The following is a 16,674-nucleotide window of genomic DNA, read 5'->3' as shown; positions in this document are numbered from 1 at the left end:
GATGGAAAGACTTTTGCATCTTTATTGTATTTTATGCTTCTGGCGTTGACTTCTAAGGCCCTAGCTATTCGATTTGGTGGAGCAACGCCCGACAGAGAAGCCTAGGTTGCCCGGAACGTAGAAATGACCATTACATTCACACTGGTTGCAATTATTCGTCTTATACGATGGAAAAGCTGTTGTATTTATATCGTATTTTATGCTTCTCGCGAAGACTTCGTAGGCCCTAACTATTCCATCTGGTGGAACAACGGCCTTGGGTGAAGCATAGGTTGCGCGGAACGAAGAAATGACCATAACTTTCACACTGGTAGCAATTATTCGTTTTATACGATGGAAAAACTGTTTTATTTATTTTGTATTTTATGCTTCTGACGTTGAATCCTAAGGCCCTAACTATTCGATCTGGTGGAACAGCGTCCTAGGGTCAAGCCTAGGTTGCGCGGAACGTAGAAATGACCATAAGTTTCACAGTGGTAACAATTATTCGTTTTATACGATGGAAAAACTGTTGTATTTATTTTGTATTTTATGCTTCTGGCGTTGACTTCTTATGCCCTAACTATTCCCTCTGGCGGATCAACGCCCTAGAGTGAAACCTACGTTGACCGGAACGTAGAAATGACTATTACTTTCACACTGGTTGCAATTATTCGTTTTATACGATGGAAAAGCTGTTCCATTTATTTTGTATTTTATGCTTCGGGCGTTGACTTCTAAGGCCCTAACTATTCCATCTGGTGGAACAACGCCCTAGGGTGAAGCCTAGGTTGCCTGGAACGTAGAAATGACCATCACTTTCACACGGGTTGCAATTATTCCTGTTATAGGATGGAAAGACTGTTGTATTTTTATTGTATTTTATACTTCAGGCGTTGACTTCTAAGGCCCTAGCTATTCGATCTGGTCGAGCAACGCCCTAGAGTGAAGCCTAGGTTGCCCGGAACGTAGAAATGACCATAACTTCCACACTGGTTGCAATTATTCGCTTTATACGATGGAAAAGCTGTTGTATTTATATCGTATTTTATGCTTCTGGCGTTGACCTCTTAGGCCCTAACTATTCCATCTGGTGGAACAACGCCGTCGGGTGAAGCCTAGGTTGCGCGGAACGTAGAAATGACCATAACTTTCACACTGGTAGCAATTATTCGTTTTATACGATGGTAAAACTGTTTTATTTATTTGGGATTTTATGCTTCCGGCGTTGACTTCTAAGGCCCTAACTATTTGATCTGGTGGAGCACCGCCCTAGAGTGAAGCCTAGGTTGCCCGGAACGTAGAAAAGACCATTACCTTCACACTGGTTGCAATTATTCGCTTTATACTATGGAAAAACTGATCTATTTATTTTGTATTTTATGCTTCTGGCGTTGACTTCTTAGGCCCTAACTGTTCGATCTGGTGGAACAACGTCTTAGGGTGAAGCCTAGGGTGCCCGGAAAGTAGAAATGATCATAACTTTCACACTGGTTGCAATTATTCGATTTATACGATGGAAAAGCTGTTGCACCTTTATTGTATTTTATTCATCTGGGGTTGACTGCTAAGGCCGTAGCTATTAGATGTGGAGGTGCAACGCCCTAGAGTGACGCCTAGGTTGCCCGGGACGTAGAAATGACCATTACTTTCACAATGTTTGCAATTATTCATTTTATACGATGGAAAAACTTTTGTACTTATATTGTATTTTATTCTCTGGAGTCGACTTCTTAGGCCCTAACTATTCGATCTAGTGGAACAACGCCCTAGAGTGAAGACTTGGTTTCCCGGAACATGGAAATGGCCATTACTTTCACACTGTTTGCAGTTATTCCTGTTATACGATGGAAAGGCTTTTGCATCTTTATTGTATTTTATGCTTCTGGCGTTGACTTCTAAGGCCCTAGCTATTCGATTTGGTGGATCAACGCCCGACAGAGAAGCCTAGGTTGCCCGGAACGTAGAAATGACCATTACATTCACACTGGTTGCAATTATTCGTCTTATACGATGGAAAAGCTGTTGTATTTATATCGTATTTTATGCTTCTCGCGATGACTTCGTAGGCCCTAACTATTCCATCTGGTGGAACAACGCCCTTGGGTGAAGCCTAGGTTGCGCGGAACGAAGAAATGACCATAACTTTCACACTGGTAGCAATTATTCGTTTTATACGATGGAAAAACTGTTTTATTTATTTTGTATTTTATGCTTCTGACGTTGACTTCTAGGGCCCTAACTATTCGATCTGGAAGAGCAACGCCCTAGAGTGAAGCCTAGGTTGCCCGGAACGGAGAAATGACCATAACTTTCACACCGGTAGCAATTATTCGTTTTATACGATGGTAAAACTGTTCTGTTTATTTTGTATTTTATGCTTCGGGCGTTGACTTCTAAGGCCCTAACTATTCAATCTGTTGGTGCAACGCCCTAGGGTGAAGCCTAGGTTGCCCGGAAAGTAGAAATGACGTTAACGTTCATACTGGTTGCAATTATTCGTTTTACACGATGGAAAAACTGTTGCATTTATATTGTATTTTATGCTTCGGGCATTGACCTCTAAGGCCCTAACTACTCAATCTGCTGGAGCAACGACCTAGGGCGAAGCCTATGTTGCCCGGAAAGTAGAAATGACCATAACTTTAATCCTGGTTGCAATTATTCGTTTTATATGATGGAAAAACTGTTGTATTTATATAGTGTTCTATGCTTCTGGCGTTGACTTCTTAGGCCCTAACTATTCCATCTGGTGGAACAACGACCCTTGGGTAAAGCCTAGGTTGCGCGGAACGTAGCAATGACCATAGCTTTCACACTGGTAGCAATTATTCGTTTTATACGATGGAAAAACTGTTCTATTTATTTTGTATTTTATGCTTCGGGCGTTGACTTCTAAGGCCCTAACTATTCCCTCTGGCGGATCAACGCCCTAGAGTGAAACCTACGTTGCCCGGAACGTAGAAATGACTATTACTTTCACACTGGTTGCAATTATTCGTTTTATACGATGGAAAAGCTGTTCCATTTATTTTGTATTTTATGCTTCGGGCGTTGACTTCTAAGGCCCTAACTATTCCATCTTGTGGAACAACGCCCTAGGGTGAACCCTAGGTTGCCTGGAACGTAGAAATGACCATCACTTTCACACGGGTTGCAATTATTCCTGTTATAGGATGGAAAAACTGTTGTACTTTTATTGTATTTTATACTTCAGGCGTTGGCTTCTAAGGCCCTAGCTATTCGATCTGGTCGAGCAACGCCCTACAGTGAAGCCTAGGTTGCCCGGAACATAGAAATGACCATAACTTCCACACTGGTTGCAATTATTCGTTTTATACGATGGAAAAGCTGTTGTATTTATATCGTATTTTATGCTTCTGGCGTTGACCTCTTAGGCCCTAACTATTCCATCTGGTGGAACAACGCCGTCGGGTGAAGCCTAGGTTGCGCGGAACGTAGAAATGACCATAACTTTCACATTGGTAGCAATTATTCGTTTTATACGATGGCAAAACTGTTTTATTTATTTGGGATTTTATGCTTCCGGCGTTGACTTCTAAGGGCCTAACTATTTGATCTGGTGGAGCACCGCCCTAGAGTGAAGCCTAGGTTGCCCGGAACGTAGAAAAGGCCATTACCTTCACACTGGTTGCAATTATTCGCTTTATACGATGGAAAAACTGATCTATTTATTTTGTATTTTATGCTTCTGGCGTTGACTTCTTAGGCCCTAACTGTTCGATCTGGTGGAACAACGTCCTAGGGTGAAGCCTAGGTTGCCCGGAAAGTAGAAATGACCATAACTTTCACACTGGTTGCAATTATTCGATTTATACGATGGAAAAGCTGTTGCACCTTTATTGTATTTTATTCATCTGGGGTTGACTGCTAAGGCCGTAGCTATTAGATGTGGTGGAGCAACGCCCTAGAGTGACGCCTAGGTTGCCCGGGACGTAGAAATGACCATTACTTTCACAATGTTTGCAATTATTCATTTTATACGATGGAAAAGCTTTTGTACTTATATTGTATTTTATTCTCTGGAGTCGACTTCTTAGGCCCTAACTATTCGATCTAGTGGAACAACGCCCTAGAGTGAAGACTTGGTTTCCCGGAACATGGAAATGGCCATTACTTTCACACTGTTTGCAGTTATTCCTGTTATACGATGGAAAGACTTTTGCACCTTTATTGTATTTTATGCTTCTGGCGTTGACTTCTAAGGCCCTAGCTATTCGATTTGGTGGAGCAACGCCCGACAGAGAAGCCTAGGTTGCCCGGAACGTAGAAATGACCATTACATTCACACTGGTTGCAATTATTCGTCTTATACGATGGAAAAGCTGTTGTATTTATATCGTATTTTATGCTTCTCGCGATGACTTCGTAGGCCCTAACTATTCCATCTGGTGGAACAACGCCCTTGGGTGAAGCCTAGGTTGCGCGGAACGAAGAAATGACCATAACTTTCACACTGGTAGCAATTATTCGTTTTATACGATGGAAAAACTGTTTTATTTATTTTGTATTTTATGCTTCTGACGTTGACTTCTAGGGCCCTAACTATTCGATCTGGAAGAGCAACGCCCTAGAGTGAAGCCTAGGTTGCCCGGAACGGAGAAATGACCATAACTTTCACACCGGTAGCAATTATTCGTTTTATACGATGGTAAAACTGTTCTGTTTATTTTGTATTTTATGCTTCGGGCGTTGACTTCTAAGGCCCTAACTATTCAATCTGTTGGTGCAACGCCCTAGGGTGAAGCCTAGGTTGCCCGGAAAGTAGAAATGACGTTAACTTTCATACTGGTTGCAATTATTCGTTTTACACGATGGAAAAACTGTTGCATTTATATTGTATTTTATGCTTCGGGCATTGACCTCTAAGGCCCTAACTACTCAATCTGTTCGAGCAACGACCTAGGGCGAAGCCTATGTTGCCCGGAAAGTAGAAATGACCATAACTTTAATCCTGGTTGCAATTATTCGTTTTATATGATGGAAAAACTGTTGTATTTATATAGTGTTCTATGCTTCTGGCGTTGACTTCTTAGGCCCTAACTATTCCATCTGGTGGAACAACGCCCTTGGGTGAAGCCTAGGTTGCGCGGAACGTAGCAATGACCATAACTTTCACACTGGTAGCAATTATTCGTTTTATACGATGGAAAAACTGTTCTATTTATTTTGTATTTTATGCTTCGGGCGTTGACTTCTAAGGCCCTAGCTATTCGACATGGTCGAGCAACGCCCTAGTGTGAAGCCTAGGTTGCCCCGAACGTAGAAATGACGATAACTTCCACACTGGTTGCAATTATTCGTTTTATACGATGGAAAAGCTGTTGTATTTATATCGCAAGTTAAGCTTCTGGCGTTGACTTCTTAGTCCCTAACTATTCCATCTGTTGGAACAACGCCCTAGGGTTGCGCGGAACGTAGAAATGACCATAACTTTCACACTGGTAGCAATTATTCGTTATATACGATGGAAAAGCTGTTTTATTTACTTTGTATTTTATGCTTCTGGCGTTGACTTCTTATGCCCTAACAATTCCCTCTGGCGGATCAACGCCCTAGAGTGAAACCTACGTTGCCCGGAACGTAGAAATGACTATTACTTTCACACTGGTTGCAATTATTCGTTTTATACGATGGAAAAGCTGTTCCATTTATTTTGTATTTTATGCTTCGGGCGTTGACTTCTAAGGCCCTAACTATTCGATCTGGTGGAACAACGCCCTAGGGTGAAGCCTAGGTTGCGGGGAACGTAGAAATGACCATAACTTTCACACTGGTAGCAATTATTCGTTTTATACGATGGAAAAACTGTTTTATTTATTTTGTATTTTATGCTTCTGGCGTTGACTTCTTATGCCCTAACTATTCCCTCTGGCGGATCAACGCCCTAGAGTGAAACCTACGTTGCCCGGAACGTAGAAATGACCATAACTTCCACACTGGTTGCAATTATTCATTTTATACGATGGAAAAGCTGTTGTATTTATATCGTATTTTATGCTTCTGGCGTTGACCTCTTAGGCCCTAACTATTCCATCTGGTGGAACAACGCCGTCGGGTGAAGCCTAGGTTGCGCGGAACGTAGAAATGACCATTACTTTCACACTGGTAGCAATTATTCGTTTTATACGATGGTAAAACTGTTTTATTTATTTGGGATTTTATGCTTCCGGCGTTGACTTCTAAGGCCCTAACTATTTGATCTGGTGGAGCACCGCCCTAGAGTGAAGCCTAGGTTGCCCGGAACGTAGAAAAGACCATTACCTTCACACTGGTTGCAATTATTCGCTTTATACGATGGAAAAACTGATCTATTTATTTTGTATTTTATGCTTCTGGCGTTAACTTCTTAGGCCCTAACTGTTCGATCTGGTGGAACAACGTCCTAGGGTGAAGCCTAGGTTGCCTGGACCGTAGAAATGACCATCACTTTCACACGGGTTGCAATTATTCCTGTTATAGGATGGAAAGACTGTTGTATTTTTATTGTATTTTATACTTCAGGCGTTGACTTCTAAGGCCCTAGCTATTCGATCTGGTCGAGCAACGCCCTAGAGTGAAGCCTAGGTTGCCCGGAACGTAGAAATGACCATAACTTCCACACTGGTTGCAATTATTCGCTTTATACGATGGAAAAGCTGTTGTATTTATATCGTATTTTATGCTTCTGGCGTTGACCTCTTAGGCCCTAACTATTCCATCTGGTGGAACAACGCCGTCGGGTGAAGCCTAGGTTGCGCGGAACGTAGAAATGACCATAACTTTCACACTGGTAGCAATTATTCGTTTTATACGATGGTAAAACTGTTTTATTTATTTGGGATTTTATGCTTCCGGCGTTGACTTCTAAGGCCCTAACTATTTGATCTGGTGGAGCACCGCCCTAGAGTGAAGCCTAGGTTGCCCGGAACGTAGAAAAGACCATTACCTTCACACTGGTTGCAATTATTCGCTTTATATGATGGAAAAACGGATCTATTTATTTTGTATTTTATGCTTCTGGCGTTGACTTCTTAGGCCCTAACTGTTCGAACTGGTGGAACAACGTCCTAGGGTGAAGCCTAGGGTGCCCGGAAAGTAGAAATGACCATAACTTTCACACTGGTTGCAATTATTCGATTTATACGATGGAAAAACTGTTTTATTTATTTTGTATTTTATGCTTCTGGCGTTGACTTCTTATGCCCTAACTATTCCCTCTGGCGGATCAACGCCCTAGAGTGAAACCTACGTTGACCGGAACGTAGAAATGACTATTACTTTCACACTGGTTGCAATTATTCGTTTTATACGATGGAAAAGCTGTTCCATTTATTTTGTATTTTATGCTTCGGGCGTTGACTTCTAAGGCCCTAACTATTCCATCTGGTGGAACAACGCCCTAGGGTGAAGCCTAGGTTGCCTGGAACGTAGAAATGACCATCACTTTCACACGGGTTGCAATTATTCCTGTTATAGGATGGAAAGACTGTTGTATTTTTATTGTATTTTATACTTCAGGCGTTGACTTCTAAGGCCCTAGCTATTCGATCTGGTCGAGCAACGCCCTAGAGTGAAGCCTAGGTTGCCCGGAACGTAGAAATGACCATAACTTCCACACTGGTTGCAATTATTCGCTTTATACGATGGAAAAGCTGTTGTATTTATATCGTATTTTATGCTTCTGGCGTTGACCTCTTAGGCCCTAACTATTCCATCTGGTGGAACAACGCCGTCGGGTGAAGCCTAGGTTGCGCGGAACGTAGAAATGACCATAACTTTCACACTGGTAGCAATTATTCGTTCTATACGATGGTAAAACTGTTTTATTTATTTGGGATTTTATGCTTCCGGCGTTGACTTCTAAGGCCCTAACTATTTGATCTGGTGGAGCACCGCCCTAGAGTGAAGCCTAGGTTGCCCGAAACGTAGAAAAGACCATTACCATCACACTGGTTGCAATTATTCGCTTTATACGATGGAAAAACTGATCTATTTATTTTGTATTTTATGCTTCTGGCGTTGACTTCTTAGGCCCTAACTGTTCGATCTGGTGGAACAACGTCCTAGGGTGAAGCCTAGGGTGCCCGGAAAGTAGAAATGACCATAACTTTCACACTGGTTGCAATTATTCGATTTATACGATGGAAAAGCTGTTGCACCTTTATTGTATTTTATTCATCTGGGGTTGACTGCTAAGGCCGTAGCTATTAGATGTGGTGGAGCAACGCCCTAGAGTGACGCCTAGGTTGCCCGGGACGTAGAAATGACCATTACTTTCACAATGTTTGCAATTATTCATTTTATAGGATGGAAAAGCTTTTGTACTTATATTGTATTTTATTCTCTGGAGTCGACTTCTTAGGCCCTAACTATTCGATCTAGTGGAACAACGCCCTAGAGTGAAGACTTGGTTTCCCGGAACATGGAAATGGCCATTACTTTCACACTGTTTGCAGTTATTCCTGTTATACGATGGAAAGACTTTTGCATCTTTATTGTATTTTATGCTTCTGGCGTTGACTTCTAAGGCCCTAGCTATTCGATTTGGTGGAGCAACGCCCGACAGAGAAGCCTAGGTTGCCCGGAACGTAGAAATGACCATTACAGTCACACTGGTTGCAGTTATTCGTCTTATACGATGGAAAAGCTGTTGTATTTATATCGTATTTTATGCTTCTCGCGATGACTTCGTAGGCCCTAACTATTCCATCTGGTGGAACAACGCCCTTGGGTGAAGCCTAGGTTGCGCGGAACGAAGAAATGACCATAACTTTCACACTGGTAGCAATTATTCGTTTTATACGATGGAAAAACTGTTCTATTTATTTTGTATTTTATGCTTCGGGCGTTGACTTCTAAGGCCCTAACTATTCCCTCTGGCGGATCAACGCCCTAGAGTGAAACCTACGTTGCCCGGAACGTAGAAATGACTATTACTTTCACACTGGTTGCAATTATTCGTTTTATACGATGGAAAAGCTGTTCCATTTATTTTGTATTTTATGCTTCGGGCGTTGACTTCTAAGACCCTAACTATTCCATCTGGTGGAACAACGCCCTAGGGTGAAGCCTACGTTTCCTGGAACGTAGAAATGACCATCACTTTCACACGGGTTGCAATTATTCCTGTTATAGGATGGAAAGACTGTTGTATTTTTATTGTATTTTATACTTCAGGCGTTGACTTCTAATTCCCTAGCTATTCGATCTGGTCGAGCAACGCCCTAGAGTGAAGCCTAGGTTGCGCGGAACGTAGAAATGACCATAACTTTCACACTGGTAGCAATTATTCGTTTTATACGATGGTAAAACTGTTTTATTTATTTGGGATTTTATGCTTCCGGCGTTGACTTCTAAGGCCCTATCTATTTGATCTGGTGGAGCACCGCCCTAGAGTGAAGCCTAGGTTGCCCGGAACGTAGAAAAGACCATTACCTTCACACTGGTTGCAATTATACGTTTTATACGATGGAAAAACTGATCTATTTATTTTGTATTTTATGCTTCTGGCGTTGACTTCTTAGGCCCTAACTGTTCGATCTGGTGGAACAACGTCCTAGGGCGAAGCCTAGGGTGCCCGGAAAGTAGAAATGACCATAACTTTCACACTGGTTGCAATTATTCGATTTATACGATGGAAAAGCTGTTGCACCTTTATTGTATTTTATTCATCTGGGGTTGACTGCTAAGGCCGTAGCTATTAGATGTGGTGGAGCAACGCCCTAGAGTGAAGCCTAGGTTGCCCGGAACGTAGAAATGACGATAACTTCCACACTGGTTGCAATTATTCGTTTTATACGATGGAAAAGCTGTTGAATTTATATCGCAAGTTAAGCTTCTGGCGTTGACTTCTTAGTCCCTAACTATTCCATCTGTTGGGACAACGCCCTAGGGTGAAGCCTAGGTTGCGCGGAACGTAGAAATGACCATAACTTTCACACTGGTAGCAATTATTCGTTTTATACGATGGAAAAGCTGTTTTATTTACTTTGTATTTTATGCTTCTGGCGTTGACTTCTTATGCCCTAACTATTCCCTCTGGCGGATCAACGCCCTAGAGTGAAACCTACGTTGCCCGGAACGTAGAAATGACTATTACTTTCACACTGGTTGCAATTATTCGTTTTATACGATGGAAAAGCTGTTCCATTTATTTTGTATTTTATGCTTCGGGCGTTGACTTCTAAGGCCCTAACTATTCGATCTGGTGGAACAACGCCCTAGGGTGAAGCCTAGGTTGCGCGGAACGTAGAAATGACCATCACTTTCACACGGGTTGCAATTATTCCTGTTATAGGATGGAAAGACTGTTGTACTTTTATTGTATTTTATACTTCAGGCGTTGGCTTCTAAGGCCCTAGCTATTCGATCTGGTCTGGCAACGCCCTAGAGTGAAGCCTAGGTTGCCCGGAACGTAGAAATGACCATAACTTCCACACTGGCAGCAATTATTCGTCTTATACGATGGAAAAGCTGTTGTATTTATATCGTATTTTATGCTTCTCGCGTTGACTTCGTAGGCCCTAACTATTCCATCTGGTGGAACAACGCCCTACGGTGAAGCCTAGGTTGCGCGGAACGTAGAAATGACCATAACTTTCACACTGGTAGCAATTATTCGTTTTATACGATGGAAAAACTGTTTTATTTATTTTGCATTTTATGCTTCTGGCGTTGACTTCTTATGCCCTAACTACTCCCTCTGGCGGATCAACGCCCAAGAGTGAAACCTACGTTGCCCGGAACGTAGAAATGACTATTACTTTCACACTGGTTGCAATTATTCGTTTTATACGATGGAAAAGCTGTTCCATTTATTTTGTATTTTATGCTTCGGGCGTTGACTTCTAAGGCCCTAACTATTCCATCTGGTGGAACAACGCCCTAGGGTGAAGCCTAGGTTTCCTGGAACGTAGAAATGACCATCACTTTCACACGGGTTGCAATTATTCCTGTTATAGGATGGAAAGGCTGTTGTATTTTTATTGTATTTTATACTTCAGGCGTTGACTTCTAATTCCCTAGCTATTCGATCTGGTCGGGCAACGCCCTAGAGTGAAGCCTAGGTTGCCCGGAACGTGGAAATGACCATAACTTCCACACTGGCAGCAATTATTCGTCTTATACGATGGAAAAGCTGTTGTATTTATATCGTATTTTATGCTTCTCGCGTTGACTTCGTAGGCCCTAACTATTCCATCTGGTGGAACAACGCCCTACGGTGAAGCCTAGGTTGCGCGGAACGTAGAAATGACCATAACTTTCACACTGGTAGCAATTATTCGTTTTACACGATGGAAAAACTGTTTTATTTATTTTGCATTTTATGCTTCTGGCGTTGACTTCTTATGCCCTAACTACTCCCTCTGGCGGATCAACGCCCTAGAGTGAAACCTACGTTGCCCGGAACGTAGAAATGACTATTACTTTCACACTGGTTGCAATTATTCGTTTTATACGATGGGAAAGCTGTTCCATTTATTTTGTATTTTATGCTTCGGGCGTTGACTTCTAAGGCCCTAACTATTCCATCTGGTGGAACAACGCCCTAGGGTGAAGCCTAGGTTTCCTGGAACGTAGAAATGACCATCACTTTCACACGGGTTGCAATTATTCCTGTTATAGGATGGAAAGGCTGTTGTATTTTTATTGTATTTTATACTTCAGGCGTTGACTTCTAATTCCCTAGCTATTCGATCTGGTCGAGCAACGCCCTAGAGTGAAGCCTAGGTTGCGCGGAACGTAGAAATGACCATAACTTTCACACTGGTAGCAATTATTCGTTTTATACGATGGTAAAACTGTTTTATTTATTTGGGATTTTATGCTTCCGGCGTTGACTTCTAAGGCCCTATCTATTTGATCTGGTGGAGCACCGCCCTAGAGTGAAGCCTAGGTTGCCCGGAACGTAGAAAAGACCATTACCTTCACACTGGTTGCAATTATTCGTTTTATACGATGGAAAAACTGATCTATTTATTTTGTATTTTATGCTTCTGGCGTTGACTTCTTAGGCCCTAACTGTTCGATCAGGTGGAACAACGTCCTAGGGTGAAGCCTAGGGTGCCCGGAAAGTCGAAATGACCATAACTTTCACACTGGTTGCAATTATTCGATTTATACGATGGAAAAGCTGTTGCACCTTTATTGTATTTTATTCATCTGGGGTTGACTGCTAAGGCCGTAGCTATTAGATGTGGGGGAGCAACGCCCTAGAGTGACGCCTAGGTTGTCCGGGACGTAGAAATGACCATTACTTCCACAATGTTTGCAATTATTCATTTTATACGATGGAAAAGCTTTTGTACTTATATTGTATTTTATTCTTCTGGAGTCGACTTCTTAGGCCCTAACTATTCGATCTAGTGGAACAACGCCCTAGAGTGAAGACTTGGTTTCCCGGAACATGGAAATGGCCATTACTTTCACACTGTTTGCAGTTATTCCTGTTATACGATGGAAAGACTTTTGCATCTTTATTGTATTTTATGCTTCTGGCGTTGACTTCTAAGGCCCTAGCTATTCGATTTGGTGGAGCAACGCCCGAGAGTGAAGCCTAGGTTGCCCGGAACGTAGAAATGACCATTACATTCACACTGGTTGCAATTATTCGTCTTATACGATGGAAAAGCTGTTGTATTTATATCGTATTTTATGCTTCTCGCGTTGACTTCTTAGGCCCTAACTATTCGATCTGGTGGAACAACGCCCTTGGGTGAAGCCTAGGTTGCGCGGAACGTAGAAATGACCATAACTTTCACACTGGTAGCAATTATTCGTTTTATACGATGGAAAAACAGTTTTATTTATTTTGTATTTTATGCTTCTGAAGTTGACTTCTAGGGCCCTAACTATTCGATCTGGTGGAGCAACGCCCTAGTGTGAAGCCTAGGTTGCCCGGAACGGAGAAATGACCATAACTTTCACACCGGTAGCAATTATTCGTTTTATACGATGGTAAAACTGTTCTGTTTATTTTGTATTTTATGCTTCGGGCGTTGACTTCTAAGGCCCTAACTATTCAATCGGTTGGTGCAACGCCCTAGGGTGAAGCCTAGGTTGCCCGGAAAGTAGAAATGACGTTAACTTTCATACAGGTTGCAATTATTCGTTTTACACGATGGAAAAGCTGTTGTATTTATATCGTATTTTATGCTTCGGGCATTGACCTCTTAGGCCCTAACTACTCAATCTGTTGGAGCAACGCCCTAGGGTGAAGCCTAGGTTGCCCGGAAAGTAGAAATGACCATTACTTTAATCCTGGTTGCAATTATTCGTTTTATATGATGGAAAAACTGTTGTATTTATGTAGTGTTCTATGCCTCTGGCGTTGACTTCTTAGGCCCTAACTATTCCATCTGGTGGAACAACGCCCTTGGGTGAAGCCTAGGTTGCGCGGAACGTAGCAATGACCATAACTTTCACACTGGTAGCAATTATTCGTTTTATACGATGGAAAAACTGTTCTATTTATTTTGTATTTTATGCTTCTGGCGTTGACTTCTTATGCCCTAACTATTCCCTCTGGAGGATCAACGCCCTAGAGTGAAACCTACGTTGCCCGGAACGTAGAAATGACTATTACTTTCACACTGGTTGGAATTATTCGTTTTATACGATGGAAAAGCTGTTACATTTATTTTGTATTTTATGCTTCGGGCGTTGACTTCTAAGGCCCTAACTATTCCTTCTGGTGGAACAACGCCCTAGGGTGAAGCCTAGGTTGCCTGGAACGTAGAAATGACCATCACTTTCACACGGGTTGCAATTATTCCTGTTATAGGATGGAAAGACTGTTGTACTTTTATTGTATTTTATACTTCAGGCGTTGGCTTCTAAGGCCCTAGCTATTCGATCTGGTCGGGCAACGCCCTAGAGTGAAGCCTAGGTTGCCCGCAACGTAGAAATGACCATAACTTCCACACTGGTAGCAATTATTCGTCTTATACGATGGAAGAGCTGTTGTATTTATATCGTATTTTATGCTTCTCGCGTTGACTTCGTAGGCCCTAACTATTCCATCTGGTGGAACAACGCCCTACGGTGAAGCCTAGGTTGCGCGGAACGTAGAAATGACCATAACTTTCACACTGGTAGCAATTATTCGTTTTACACGATGGAAAAACTGTTTTATTTATTTTGCATTTTATGCTTCTGGCGTTGACTTCTTATGCCCTAACTACTCCCTCTGGCGGATCAACGCCCTAGAGTGAAACCTACGTTGCCCGGAACGTAGAAATGACTATTACTTTCACACTGGTTGCAATTATTCGTTTTATACGATGGGAAAGCTGTTCCATTTATTTTGTATTTTATGCTTCGGGCGTTGACTTCTAAGGCCCTAACTATTCCATCTGGTGGAACAACGCCCTAGGGTGAAGCCTAGGTTTCCTGGAACGTAGAAATGACCATCACTTTCACACGGGTTGCAATTATTCCTGTTATAGGATGGAAAGGCTGTTGTATTTTTATTGTATTTTATACTTCAGGCGTTGACTTCTAATTCCCTAGCTATTCGATCTGGTCGAGCAACGCCCTAGAGAGAAGCCTAGGTTGCGCGGAACGTAGAAATGACCATAACTTTCACACTGGTAGCAATTATTCGTTTTATACGATGGTAAAACTGTTTTATTTATTTGGGATTTTATGCTTCCGGCGTTGACTTCTAAGGCCCTATCTATTTGATCTGGTGGAGCACCGCCCTAGAGTGAAGCCTAGGTTGCCCGGAACGTAGAAAAGACCATTACCTTCACACTGGTTGCAATTATTCGTTTTATACGATGGAAAAACTGATCTATTTATTTTGTATTTTATGCTTCTGGCGTTGACTTCTTAGGCCCTAACTGTTCGATCTGGTGGAACAACGTCCTAGGGTGAAGCCTAGGGTGCCCGGAAAGTCGAAATGACCATAACTTTCACACTGGTTGCAATTATTCGATTTATACGATGGAAAAGCTGTTGCACCTTTATTGTATTTTATTCATCTGGGGTTGACTGCTAAGGCCGTAGCTATTAGATGTGGTGGAGCAACGCCCTAGAGTGACGCCTAGGTTGTCCGGGACGTAGAAATGACCATTACTTCCACAATGTTTGCAATTATTCATTTTATACGATGGAAAAGCTTTTGTACTTATATTGTATTTTATTCTTCTGGAGTCGACTTCTTAGGCCCTAACTATTCGATCTAGTGGAACAACGCCCTAGAGTGAAGACTTGGTTTCCCGGAACATGGAAATGGCCATTACTTTCACACTGTTTGCAGTTATTCCTGTTATACGATGGAAAGACTTTTGCATCTTTATTGTATTTTATGCTTCTGGCGTTGACTTCTAAGGCCCTAGCTATTCGATTTGGTGGAGCAACGCCCGAGAGTGAAGCCTAGGTTGCCCGGAACGTAGAAATGACCATTACATTCACACTGGTTGCAATTATTCGTCTTATACGATGGAAAAGCTGTTGTATTTATATCGTATTTTATGCTTCTCGCGTTGACTTCTTAGGCCCTAACTATTCGATCTGGTGGAACAACGCCCTTGGGTGAAGCCTAGGTTGCGCGGAACGTAGAAATGACCATAACTTTCACACTGGTAGCAATTATTCGTTTTATACGATGGAAAAACTGTTTTAGTTATTTTGTATTTTATGCTTCTGAAGTTGACTTCTAGGGCCCTAACTATTCGATCTGGTGGAGCAACGCCCTAGTGTGAAGCCTAGGTTGCCCGGAACGGAGAAATGACCATAACTTTCACACCGGTAGCAATTATTCGTTTTATACGATGGTAAAACTGTTCTGTTTATTTTGTATTTTATGCTTCGGGCGTTGACTTCTAAGGCCCTAACTATTCAATCGGTTGGTGCAACGCCCTAGGGTGAAGCCTAGGTTGCCCGGAAAGTAGAAATGACGTTAACTTTCATACAGGTTGCAATTATTCGTTTTACACGATGGAAAAGCTGTTGTATTTATATCGTATTTTATGCTTCGGGCATTGACCTCTTAGGCCCTAACTACTCAATCTGTTGGAGCAACGCCCTAGGGTGAAGCCTAGGTTGCCCGGAAAGTAGAAATGACCATTACTTTAATCCTGGTTGCAATTATTCGTTTTATATGATGGAAAAACTGTTGTATTTATGTAGTGTTCTATGCCTCTGGCGTTGACTTCTTAGGCCCTAACTATTCCATCTGGTGGAACAACGCCCTTGGGTGAAGCCTAGGTTGCGCGGAACGTAGCAATGACCATAACTTTCACACTGGTAGCAATTATTCGTTTTATACGATGGAAAAACTGTTCTATTTATTTTGTATTTTATGCTTCTGGCGTTGACTTCTTATGCCCTAACTATTCCCTCTGGAGGATCAACGCCCTAGAGTGAAACCTACGTTGCCCGGAACGTAGAAATGACTATTACTTTCACACTGGTTGGAATTATTCGTTTTATACGATGGAAAAGCTGTTACATTTATTTTGTATTTTATGCTTCGGGCGTTGACTTCTAAGGCCCTAACTATTCCTTCTGGTGGAACAACGCCCTAGGGTGAAGCCTAGGTTGCCTGGAACGTAGAAATGACCATCACTTTCACACGGGTTGCAATTATTCCTGTTATAGGATGGAAAGACTGTTGTACTTTTATTGTATTTTATACTTCAGGCGTTGGCTTCTAAGGCCCTAGCTATTCGATCTGGTCGGGCAACG

Source organism: Calliopsis andreniformis, unplaced genomic scaffold, assembly GCF_051401765.1.
Source record: "Calliopsis andreniformis isolate RMS-2024a unplaced genomic scaffold, iyCalAndr_principal scaffold0026, whole genome shotgun sequence".
NCBI classification, from domain to species: Eukaryota; Metazoa; Arthropoda; class Insecta; order Hymenoptera; family Andrenidae; genus Calliopsis; species Calliopsis andreniformis.
This window is presented reverse-complemented; position numbering follows the sequence as displayed.